Source organism: Pristiophorus japonicus, chromosome 11 (genome assembly GCF_044704955.1).
Source record: "Pristiophorus japonicus isolate sPriJap1 chromosome 11, sPriJap1.hap1, whole genome shotgun sequence".
Taxonomy (NCBI): domain Eukaryota; kingdom Metazoa; phylum Chordata; class Chondrichthyes; family Pristiophoridae; genus Pristiophorus; species Pristiophorus japonicus.
The window spans coordinates 85,075,608-85,088,845 of NC_091987.1; the positions used below are offsets into that span (position 1 = coordinate 85,075,608).

Below are 13,238 nucleotides of genomic sequence, written 5' to 3' on the forward strand. Positions count from 1 at the left end.
AGCAACTCCTGTTGGAACTTGGTCCCTAGATTGTCTATTCTGAATTTCTGTCTTGTACTGACAGTGATGAGTTTTATTATCTCCTTTTACAGAATATTAGAAGGGGAGATTTTCAGACAGGAAGCACAAACCAAACATCACGTCAAGATCTGACGGAGTCAATCGATTCATCAGGTCCTGAATATCATCGGCCTTTGAAAGTGGAAGGAGAAATGTTTGCCTGTTCCGCCTGTGGGAAAAGATTTCAAATATCAGTGTGACTGGAAAGGCTCCGAGACACACACACACCAGAGTGAGTGTTCCAGTGCACTGCCTGTGGAAAGAGCTTTAGCCAGTTACACAGCCTGAAAAAACATCGCACCATTCACCGCGCGGAGAAACTGTAAACGTGTTGTGTGCGTGGGCGAGGCTTCAACTGATCATCCAACCTGGAGAGTCACAAGGCCACCCGCACCATGGAGAAACCGTGGAAATGTGGTGACTGTGGGAAGGTATTCAGATCACAATCTGAGCTGGAAATTCATCGACGCAATCACACTGGGGAGAGGCCGTTCACCTGCTCTGAGTGTGGAAAGGGATTCACTCAGTCATCCAACCTTGTAGTTCACCAGCGAGTTCACACCGGGGAGAGGCCGTTCACCTGCTCAGAGTGTGGGAAGGGATTCACTCAGTCATCCGACCTGCTGAAACATCAACGAGTTCACACCGGGGAGAGGCCATTCACCTGCTCTGAGTGTGGGAAGGGATTCATTCGGTCATCCAACCTTGTAGCTCACCAGCGAGTTCACACTGGGGAGAGGCCATTCACCTGCTCTGAATGTGGGAAGGGATTCACTACATCATCCACCCTGCTGACACAACAGCGAGTTCACACTGGGGAGAGGCCGTTCACCTGCCCTGAGTGTGGGAAGGGATTCACTCAGTCATCCCACCTACATTCACACCAGCGAGTTCAGACTGGGGAGAGGCCATTCACTTGCTCTGAGTGTGGGAAGGGATTCAAAGATTCATCTACCCTGCGGAGACACCAGCGAGTTCACACTGGGGAGAGGCCGTTCACCTGCTCTGAGTGTGGGAAGGGATTCAGTCAGTCATCCACCCTGCTGATACACCAGCGAGTTCACAGTGGGGAGAGGCCGTTCACCTGCTCTGAGTGTGAGAAGGGATTCACTTGTTCATCCAACCTGGTGATACACCAGCGAGTTCACACTGGGGAGAGGCCATTCACCTGCTCTGAGTGTGGGAAGGGATTCAGTCAGTCATCCACCCTGCTGAGACACCAGCGAGTTCACAGTGGGGAGAGGCCGTTCACCTGCTCTGAGTGTGGGAAGGAATTCATTCATTCATCCCACCTGCTGAGACACCAGCGAGTTCACACTGGGGAGAGGCCATTCACCTGCTCTGAGTGTGGGAAGGGATTCACTACATCATCCACCCTGCTGAGACACCAGCGAGTTCACACTGGGGAGAGGCCATTCACCTGCTCTGAGTGTGGGAAGCGATTCACTCGGTCATCCCACCTGCTGAGACACCAGCGAGTTCACAAGTGACTGCAGGGACACCAGCGAGTTCACACTGGGGACAGGCCATTCACCTGCTCTGAGTGTGGGAAGGCATTCACTCCATCATCCACCCTGCTGAGACACCAGCGAGTTCATACTGGGGAGAGGCCGTTCACCTGCTCTGAGTGTGGGAAGCGATTCACTCGGTAATCCCACCTGCTGAGACACCAGCGAGTTCACAAGTGACTGCAGGGGTTGAAATCTGTTGTTATTGCTGCTGTTAATCACATCCCGACTGAATCATGTTCATTCTGACAGTTGTGGTTTGTTTCTGCTGCTGATAACCCTATAACTGGGCTGGACTTTAATATTCTGGATATATTGCTGATTGTGTTCTCGGGGCTGCAGTGTCCATTTAAGAAATGCTGTGTTATCTTTCCCCTTAATTCAGTGACTCTCAACAGAAATTCAGTTTGGAATAAAATTATGAACTTTTACTTTAATCTTAAACGATCTTTGGTACAAAATCTACAATAGTGTGTGAAAGTTTCCACTGAATAAAATCTCCAATTAGAAAGAGCTTGCTGACAATTCTTACTGACTTGCACATTACACACAGTGGCCCCTCCATTATCCACCAGAAAGAAGGGGAATGGGAATTGGTGGGGAATCCGTGTCCCCAAATGTTGCCCCTCCCATCTGGTGTAGCAATCCCCTTGGCACGGGAATGGAGACAAGTCCAGACCAAAACTGTGCGCAGTACTCCAGGTGTGGTCTTACCAACGCCCTGTACAGGTGTAGCAGGACTTCCCTACTTTCATACTCTATCCCCCTTGCAATAAAGGCCAGCATTCCATTTGCCTTCTGATTACTCGCTTTACCTGCATGCTAATCTTTTGAGTTTCATGTACAAGAACCCCTAGATCCCTCTGCACTACAGCATTTTGTAATCATCTCCATTTAAATAATAATTTGCTTTTTTATTTTTCCTACCAAAGGAGCTAACCTGACATTTTACCACATTATAGTCTATCTGCCAGATTTTTGCCCGCTCATTGAGCCTATCTATATCCCTTTGTAGATTCTTTGCGTCCTCCTCACAACTTGCTTTCCCACCTATCTTTGTATCATCAGAAAATTTGACTATGTTACACTCAGTCCCTTCATCCAAGTCATTAATATAAATTGTAAAAAGTTGAAGCCCCAGCACTGATCCCTGCGGCACCCCACTAGTTACAGTTTGTCAACCGAAAAATGACCCATTTATGCTGACTCTGTTTTCTGTTAGGTAGCCAATCCTCTATCCATTCTGATATATTGCCCCCAACCCCTTGAGCTCTTACCTTGTGCAGTAACTTTTTGTGTGACACCTTCTCGAATGCTTTCTGGAAATGCAAATATACAACATCAACTGGTTCTCCTTTATCCACTCTGCTTGTTACATCTTCAAACAACTCCAGCAAATTTGTCAAAACATGATTTCCCTTTCATAAAACCATGCTGACTGCCTGACTGCAGTATGATTTTCTAAATGTCCTGCTACTACTTCCTTAATGCTGGACTCCAGTATTTTCCCCACTGAGATGGTAGGCTAACTGGTCTATGGTTTCCTGCTCTCTGCCTCCCTCCTTACTTGAATAGGGGTGTTACATTTGTAGTTTTCCAGTCCGCTGGGACTTCTCCAGAATTCAGGGAATTTTGGTAGATTACAACCACTATCCACTATCTCTGCAGCCACTTCTTTTAAGACCCTAGGATGCATGCTATCAGGTCCAGGGGACTTGTCTACCTTTAGTCCCATTTGTTTGCTGAGTACTTTATCTCTAGTGACAGTGACTGTTTTAAGTCCCCCCCCCCCACCCACCCACCCACCCTCCCTCACCACCGCAATAGCTCCTTGGTTATCAACTGTTGGGCTGTTTTTAGTGTCCTCTACCATGAAGACCAATACAAAATATTTGTTCAAAATCGCTGCCATTTTCGTGTTTCCCGTTATTAATGCTCAGTCTCATCCGCTAAGGGACCAAAGTTTACTTTAGCTGCTTGTTTCCATTTTATATACCTGTAGAAGCTCTTACTGTCTGTTTTTATATTTCTTGCTAGTTTGCTCTCATATGCTATCTTCTGTCATTATCATTTTTTTTAGTCGTCCTTTGCTGGTTTCTAAAAATTTCCCAATCTTCTGGCCTTCCACTGTCCTTCACAACATTATATCAGACAGGAGGGGATTGGTGTCAGTGACTATGGGGTTGGTTTATATCAGACAGGAGAGGATTGGTGACATGGAATCATAGTTTACAACACAGAATGAGGCCATTAGGCCCATCATGTCCAGGGCCGAAAAAGAGCTATCCAGCCTAATCACACTTTCCAGCTCTTGGTCCGTAGCCCTGTAGGTTAACGCACTTCCAGTGCATATCCAAGTACTTTTGTAAATGCGATGAGGGTTTCTGCCTCTACTGTTCTTTCAGGCAGTAAGTTCTAGACTCCCACCTCCCTCTGGAGGTTATGGCTAGAACTGTGTAAAACACTAGTTAGGACACAGCTGGAGTACTCACACAGTTCTGGTTATTACATTACCCTATTGGTCCAGCCTGGGCTCACCATATTGGGCCAGCCCGGGCTCACCCTATTGGGCCAGCCCGGGCTCACCCTATTGAGCCAGCCCGGGCTCATCCTATTGGGCCAGCCTGGGCTCACCATATTGGGCCAGCCCGGGCTCACCCTATTGGGCCAACACATAAGGCCCAGTATGCAGCAGAGAAAATGAGCAGCTCATTGATTTTATTCTCAATCTGCGCACAGTGGGTGCAGAACTGAACCCAACCTTGTAAGCTGAAAATGCATCGTCACAGTCACACCGGGGAGAGACCATTCACCTGCTCTATATGTGGGAAGGGATTCACTCGGTCATCCCAACTGCTGAGATATCAACGAGTTCACAAGTGACTGCAGGAGTTGGATTCTACTGTAATTGCTGTTAATTGCATCCTGACTGAATCTTATTCGTTCTGTCAGTTGGGGGTTGTTTCTGCTGATCTTAATAACCCCTATAATTGGGCTGGAGTTTAATGGTTTGATATTTCAAATAACAGAGTGTGTCGATATTTGATGTCTCCACTATAAGAGGAGACTAATTTATGTCCTGTTACCAACTGCACCATTTTGGGCCTTTTCTCCTTTTTAACTCGAGGTTATTTCAGTTCTCATATCTTCGGTTACTCTCTGGGACAAGTCCCAGTTCCCCATACCTTCCAGAATGCCTCTCCTAGCTTTGGTATCCAGGGAAGGTATCAGTAACACGCCCAGGATAACTAAACACAAAACCCAGTCTGTTAATCACCTTCAGACACTGGACTTAGCGTGTGCCTCACAGCATCTCTCTCACCTTCGATGTGTGAATGGAGCATCACGCCTGCAAACCTGGTTTCAATTTATATTTGAATCCACTCAGCAAATGTATTTAAAAAAATATGTATATAAAAACTGATCACACCAAATAATTGGCGATGGTTTAGAGTCAACAAGATGACTAAGTAAACACATCACAGCCCAATAAACCAGCTATATATTCACAAGTGAAAGTCTGTTATCTAACTCCTCGAATATCCATTGGTGAGATGAGTGACTGAATCACTTTCCATGTACAACAGCATCCATTCCCACTGTCCCCACATTTACAGTGTTGAGTCAGGTGGGTGCACGAGTCTCACAGGCTGAACGATTGGTTGAAGGTGTATCCACACACACATGTGTCCTGTTTCTCCCCGCTGTGATTGGTGTTTTTACAAAGGCTGATGATAAGGTGATCCTGACCAATCTGGGAATCTGTCAAATCTTGACGTCATGTTTGGATTGAGTTTCCCAGCTGCAAATCCTCCCCTTCTAATACTCTGCAAAGAAATGGTGGTTACAAACATTGTTACTTTAAGTACAGGATAGAAATTCAGAACAGACAATTCTAGATTCTACAGAACATTCTGTCCCCTCCTTATTCTCCCTCCATCCTCACTGTCTAAAATCAACATTCCTTTCAGCATCTGGGATTTTTTATCTCCAGAAAGTGCTGAATCTGGCTGTGTGCAATTCCACAGACATTACTTAACCTCGAGTGCCTCATCGTCAGTCGACTCAATGAGTGCCAGCAGGATTTCCACTGTGGTAGGCATCACAGCCTCAAATCCTGTCCTCAAGTAACATCCACATACTTCCTGGTTGAGGTCACTGGATCGGTATGAAGAGCAGGGACACTGGCTGATTTTTACTCATATTTAGCCCAGTGGTACTGAGGACAATTATAACCCTTGAACTGCTACCTTGGCTGAGATCAACTAACAGCCCAGATCAAGGATCGAACTTGGGAACTTCACAGTCAGTACTGCAGAGTGTTCTAAAATTTGGGGGGTTGAGGGAGGATTGGAACAGAATATTTTGAAACAAATTTTATTCCACCTTTCACCGAAACCTTTATCACTGGAACATCAAAAACAGTGAGACATTTTAGAAAGGCTCAAGTCACTGAAATAGACAGCTTTACAATCACTGCACAGTACAGAAGGGAGCGACTGTTAATGGGAGCTCTGTTAGTGAAGTCCCCCAACACCCCAAGATAAATTGGACTGTCCCTTTAACTACAAACAGGCAGAGAAAGGGGAGTCCCTGCCCCTTTAAATATCTGCCCATTTCCCCAGGCAGTGGGAGGAGGAACAGCGCGCGGTCTCTTTATATCCTGACCCAGCAAGTGCCGCTGGATGGGCTGCCGCAGGGTCCTAAAGTCCCCAAAAATATTTTTATATCGGGTGTAGCAGAACAACTGAAATGCGTGCACACAGTCTTTGCTATATATATATATATGTTTGTGTGTGTGTGTAAACAAAACACATCATTCTTAATGTTTGCTAGTCAATACCTCAGATAAAAGGAAATGAAATGCTGGAAAATAATTTATGTAAACTGTAATTGCAGAGTGTTTAATACCGTTACCATTTACTGATAACCCATTGTCTTGTGTGCTCTTGTTTAGAAAGTGATGTCACACTGACCATTCTGTTACCAAGGTGACCATGTCTGTCCGCAGCATTCAGTGGGAAAGGGGATTAAAATCACACCGAGGATAATGAGCAGCCCCCCACCAGTCTCGGAGCTTTATTGTCCAGTGATCACCTCACCATCACACAGAAGCTCCTGAGATCTACCCCCAGTGTGTGATGATTGCTGCCAGTGATGGTAAAAGTGAAGCTGCCGTCAGGTTAATAAATCTCTCATTCTCTCACTGGTTATGTCCTTCGTTTGGAAAGGAATGAAACACTTGCAACTATCCAACGAAATTTGCTCTATTTCTGTCTCCAGTCTTCTATTTTCTGACTGTTACTTTCACTGTTTCCTCCCCAACCACTTCCAATATTTGTGGATGTTGTTTATTGCCGCAATAACTAAAACACGGTCGGGGTTCAATAAACTAAGACAGGGCCTAGTGTAATACAAACAGAGACAGGGTCTAGTGTAATACAAACAGAGACAGGGTCTCGTGTAATATAAACAGAGATAGGATCTAGTGTAATATAAACAGAGACAGGGTCTAGTGTAATATAAACAGAGAGACAGGGTCTAGTGTAATATAAACAGAGACAGGGTCTCGTGTAATATAAACAGAGACAGGGTCTCGTGTAATATAAACAGAGATAGGATCTAGTGTAATATAAACAGAGACAGGGTCGAGTGTAATATAAACAGAGAGACAGGGCTTAGTGTAATATAAACAGAGACAGGGTCTCGTGTAATATAAACAGAGATAGGATCTAGTGTAATATAAACAGAGACAGGGTCTAGTATAATATAAACAGAGACAGGGTCTAGTGTAATATAAACAGAGAGACAGGGCTTAGTGTAATATAAACAGAGACAGGGTCTAGTGTAATATAAACAGAGACAGGGTCTCGTGTAATATAAACAGAGACAGGGTATAGTGTAATATAAACAGAGACGGGGTCTAGTGTAATATAAACAGAGACAGGGTCGAGTGTAATATAAAGAGAGTCAGGGTCGAGTGTATTAATAACCAAGACAAGGCCTAGTTTTACACTAGAAACAAGTCTTTAATAATTTAAAGTTTTTTTGCAATAATAACTGAAAGAGGTGATAGTGTCACACTAACAGAAGCCGGGTCTACTTTAACAATATCAGAAACATACTCTATTGAATACAACAGAGACAAGATCTATAGTTATAATAATAGAGGCGTGCACTAGAACTGGAATAACAGGGACAGGTTATTTTCCAATCATAGCAGAGGCCGGGTCTAGTGTAACAATTCCAGAGACAGGGGCCCATACAATAAGAGTGGAGACAGGGTCCAGAGTAATAACAGCAAATGCATGGCCCACTGTGAGAGTAACAAAGACAGTGTTTGATCCAATAATAACAGAGGCAGACTCAAGTGTTATACTGAACACAATGCTGGATCTAGTGTGATGGTCACACAGCCAGTATCTAGTGCAACAAAACAAAGATTGGGTCTCATCTAATAGTGTGTGCAAGTCAGGGCCTATTGCTATAATCTTATTCACCCATCACCCCTGTACTCACTGACCTACATTGGCTCCCAGTTAAGCAACACCTCAATTTAAAAATGCTCATCCTTGGTTTCAAAACTCTCCATGGCCTCGCCCCTCCCTATCTCTGTAATCTCCTCCAGCACCACAACCCTCTGAGTTCCCTGCACTTCTCCAAATCTGTCCTCTTGCACATCCCCGATTTTAATCCCTCCATCATTGATGGCCGTGCCTTCAGCTGCCGAGGCTCCAAGTTTTGGAATTCCCCGAAACCTTCACCTCCTCTTTCAAGATTAAAAAAAACTACCTCTTTGCTCAACCTTTTGGAAATCTGTCCTGATATCTTTCTCTGTGGCTCTGTGTCAAAAATGTTTCTTTTATTGATATCGATCTTGTTAAGCACTGAGATGTTTCACTGAGTTAAAGGCGCTATATTAATGTAAGTTCTGGTTGTTTTGTTGTTGTAGCAAATACTTTGCCGAATGTCTAATAACAGAGTTCGGGCCCACTGCAGTATGAATGGGTGGGGTTAGTGTAATAACACAGGCACGGTCTAGTGTAATGGGAACAGGGAACAGACCATGTCAGCCTTGGCTCAGTGGTAGCACTCTTGGCCCTGAGTCAGGGTTCAATTCCCAATCCAGAGACCCGAGCTCACAATCTAGGCCGAGACTCCAAGTGCCAGTACAGAGGGAGTGCTGTATGGTCAGAGGTGCCGTCTTTCAGATCAGACATTGAACCGATGTCCCGTCTAGTCCCCAAGTTGGACAGAAAAGATCCCATGGCCACGATTCTGAGGAAGAAAAGGCGGAGTTCTCCACGGTGTCCTGCACAATGTGTATCCCTCAACTAACATCACTGAGAACGGATTATCTTGTCATCATTACATGGCTGTTTGTGGGATCTGGCTGTGCACAAACTGGCTGCTGCATTTCCTCCATTACAGCTCCTCTCCAACCCTCCTCCCACCCCTACTCTCCAACCCCAACCCTAACTCCTCTCTCACCCCTACTCTCCAACCCCCCCCACCCTAACTCCTCTCTAACCCCCCCCACCCTAACTCCTCTCCCACCCCTACTCTCCAACCGCCCCCCCACCCTAACTCATCTTCCACCCCTACTCTCCAAACCCCCTCCCCACACTACTCTCCAAACCCTCTCCCACCCCTACTCACACCCCTACTCTCCAACCCCCCCCCACCCTAACTCCTCTTTCACCCCTACTCTCCAACCCCCCCCACCCCAACTCCTCTCCCACCCCTACTCTCCAACCCCCCCCCACCCCAACTCCTCTTCCACCCCTACTCTCCAAACCCTCTCCCACCCCTACTCTCCAAACCCTCTCCCACCCCTACTCTCCAACCCCCCCCCACCCTAACTCCTCTTCCACCCCTACTCTCCAAACCCTCTCCCACCCCTACTCTCCAAACCCCTCCCACCCTAACTTCTCTCCCACCCCTACTCTCCAACCACCCCCCCACCCTAACTCCTCTCACCCCTACTCTCCAACCCCCCCCCACCCGAACTCCTCTTCCACCCCTACTCTCCAAACCCCCCCACCCTAACTCCTCTTCCACCCCTACTCTCCAACTCCCCCCCCACCCTAACTCCTCTCCCACCCCTACTCTCCAACACCCCCCACCCTAACTCCTCTCCCACCCCTACTCTCCAACCCCCCCCACCCTAACTCCTCTTCCACCCCTACTCTCCAACCCCCCCCCCACCCTAACTCCTCTTCCACCCCTACTCTCCAAACCCTCTCCCACCCCTACTCTCAACCCCCCCCACCCTAACTCCTCTTCCACCCCTACTCTCCAACTCGCCCCACCCGAACTCCTCTTCCACCCCGACTCTCCATCCCCCCCACCCTAACTCCTCTCTCACCCCTACTCTCCAACCCCCCCCACCCTAACTCCTCTCTCACCCCTACTCTCCAACCCCTCCTCATCTTCCATTCACTTTAATTGAAAAGAAATAGACAAATTGTACCAGTGAGGATTTGAAACATATTTACAACAGATTCTAGATTTCTAGATATTCTTAGAGACCCGATCTTTCTCTATCACTCGAGGAGTTAGATAACAGACTTTCTCCTGTGAATACAGAGCTGGTTTATTGGGCCTTGGTGTGGCTACATCTTCATCTTGTTGACTCTAAACCGTTGCCAATTATTTGATGTGATCTGCATACTTGTATGTATTTTTTGTAAATACACAGAGTGGATTTAAATTTAAATTGAACCCAGGTTTGCAGGCGTGATGCTCCAATCACACATCGAAGGTGAGAGAGATGCTGTGGGGCACACACTAAGTCCACTAGCTGAAAGTGATTAACAGACTGGGTTTTGTGTTTAGTGATTCCGGGCGTGTTACTGATACCTTCCCTGGATACCAAGGCTAGGAGAGGCATTCTGGAAGGTATGGGGAGCTGGGATTTGTCCCTGAATAACCGAAGGTATGAGAATTGAACTAATCTAGAGTCAGAAAGGAGAAAAGGCTCAAAAATGGTCGTATAGTATTAGACTGTCCCTCGTATTGAGGATGTCCTGCTTCCACACCAAAAAGGGATGTTCACAGGTGTTTCAATGAGGGACCTGACATTCGAGGTCCAAACTACATACTGAAGGGTGGAAGATGCCTGTGCATGGATTCTTTTAACGTGGGGTGGCCGTTGCACACCAGCCACCACACAGGTTTGACAGAGCTAGATCTTGATCCAGTGGCAAGGGTGAACCAAGGTGACTGGAGACCAAGCTCTGCTGCACGGACCTAGTGCGCACGCATGCTCCTACTATCCACGGCTGGCCCTCGCCTCTCCTGGGCCCCGAACCCTCGCCTCTCCTGGGCCCCAATCAAAAATGGAGCAGTCAGAATCCAAACCTCTTATCTTGGAGACATCAAATATCAACACTGTTATTTGAAATATCAAAATATTAAACTCCAGCCTAGTTGAAGGGTTAGTAACATCAGCAGAAACAAACAGTTCAGAAGGATGTGAATAACAGCAGCAATAACAGCAGAATCCAAACCCTGCAATCACTTGTGAACTCGCTGGTGTCTCAGCAGGTGGGATGACCGAGTGAATCCCTTCCCACACACAGAGCAGGTGAATGGTCTCTCCCCAGTGTGAATTCGCTGGTGTTTCAGCAGGTTGGATGAGATAGTGAATCCCTTCCTACACACAGAGCAGGTGAATGGTCTCTCCCCAGTGTGAATTCGCTGGTGTTTCAGCAGGTTGGATGAGATAGTGAATCCCTTCCTACACACAGAGCAGGTGAATGGTCTCTCCCCAGTGTGAATTCGCTGGTGTTTCAGCAGGTTGGATGAGGTAGTGAATCCCTTCCTACACACAGAGCAGGTGAATGGTCTCTCCCCAGTGTGAATTCGCTGGTGTTTCAGCAGGTTGGATGAGGTAGTGAATCCCTTCCTACACACAGAGCAGGTGAACGGTCTCTCCCCAGTGTGAACTCCCTGGTGTGTCAACAGGTTGGATGAACAAGTGAATCCCTTCCCACATTTCGAGCAGGTGAATGGCCTCTCCCCAGTGTGACTGCGCCAATGAGATTCCAGGTGGGAGGGAAACTGAATCTCTTCTCACAGTCCCTACATTCCCACAGTTTCTCCATGATGTGGGTGTTCTTGCGTCTCCAGGTTGGACAATCAGTTGAAGCCTCGTCCACACAGACAATACATGTACAGTTTCTCCTCGCTGTGAAAGGTGCGATGTTTTTTCAGGCTGTGTGACTGTGAAAAGAGCTTTAACCAGTCAGTTCACTAGAACACTCTCACTCGGGTGTGTGTGTCTTGGTGCTTTTCCAGTCACAATGATGTTTGAAATCTATTCCCACTGACAGAATTGGCAAACATTTCTCCTTCCACAGTCAAAGGCCAATGATATTCAGGTCCTGAGAAATCGAATGATTCCATTAGATGTTGATGTGATGTTTGGTTTGAGTATCCGTCTGCAAATCCTGCCCTTGTAATACCCTGGAAAAGAAGTCTACAAAAATCATTACTGCAAGTACAGGACAGAAATTCAGAACAGACAATTCTAGATTCCATGCAACATTCTTTCCTCTCTTGTTCCTCCAAAGCTGCAAATCCCCATCTCATACACTCTCCATCCTCCCTGTCCTGAAATTCAAACACATCGTACGTCTGAAGACAGCTTGTCCTCCGCTCCCAGATTTCACCACCAACTCTGTCTGGGTTCAGTTCTACACTCACTGGTTCCCCTCCCTCTCCTCCCCTGAAGGTGCTGACCATGGCTGGGTTTAGTTCTACACTCACTGGTTCCCCTCCAGTGAAGGTGCTGACTCTGGCTGGTTTCCCTCTCGCTCCCTCCCCTCAAGGTGCTGATTCTGGCTGGGTTCAGTTCTACACTCACTGGTTCTCCTCTCTCTCTCCCTCCCCTGAAGGTGCTGACTCTGGCTGGGTTCAGTTTTATATTCACTGGTTCCCCTCCCTCTCCTCCACTGAAGGTGCTGACTCTGGCTGGGTTCACTGGGTCCCTGAAGCCCCGCCCACACATCGTTCTTTCAGAAAGATGGCCACGCATGCGCTCTACTGCTCGATGAAGCACGATGGCCGCGCACCAACCTGCAACTGTCCTTTACAAAGATGGCGACCGTCAGCCTGGGCCTGTTACCGCGAAAACGCCCCGGAGCTGAAAATTCGAGACCCGTTGTTCCTTAGTCCGGGTTGCCGACCAGCACCAGGTGTTTATGAAGCCCACCTGTCGAGTACGTTACTCTCCTGCGACCCGCAGATTCACGTTCAACTCCAAACTGTGTCCGGTCTCCGCCCGCTCACAGCCCGCGTCCGCTCTGAACAATGGCACACTGCGCATGCTCCACATACAGCCCACGCTTGCGCACTGGGCTCCTCGAGTGAGATGACCTCCTGACGTCACAGAAAGGCGCGATTTTTAAAATAAAAAACAAGCTGGCATTTGTTTATTTTTATAAGAAAATGATAAAGCGGAGAATCGTATCATAAAAACAAACCGACTGCTCCGAACCTTTCATGAATTAATTGCGGTTTTTAAAGTTCTCTCCCCAGTTGCCATGGGAGACACGGAAGGTCCGCGAGCCGCTGACCGGAAGAGACGCACTGACGCCGGAAGTGAGGTTTGCCAGGAGCGACGACGATGCTGGGCCGCGCGGACAATGTGGGAGCGGAGGCCCC

General features: G+C 47.3%; 2 protein-coding genes and 1 pseudogene across 2 annotated transcripts in view; 2 read left to right on the top strand and 1 right to left on the bottom strand.

Annotated features, from left to right (window-relative positions):
* Positions 1 to 2,076, top strand: part of LOC139276126 (zinc finger protein 17-like) — a 44,266-nt pseudogene extending 42,190 nt beyond the window's left edge.
* The window catches only part of LOC139276125 (NXPE family member 3-like), a 742,865-nt gene that overhangs the window by 363,136 nt on the left and 366,491 nt on the right, over positions 1 to 13,238 (bottom strand). The gene's annotated exons all lie outside the window — the stretch shown is intronic.
* The window catches only part of LOC139276127 (zinc finger protein 774-like), a 193,363-nt gene that overhangs the window by 44,108 nt on the left and 136,017 nt on the right, over positions 1 to 13,238 (top strand). The window lies entirely within an intron of this gene.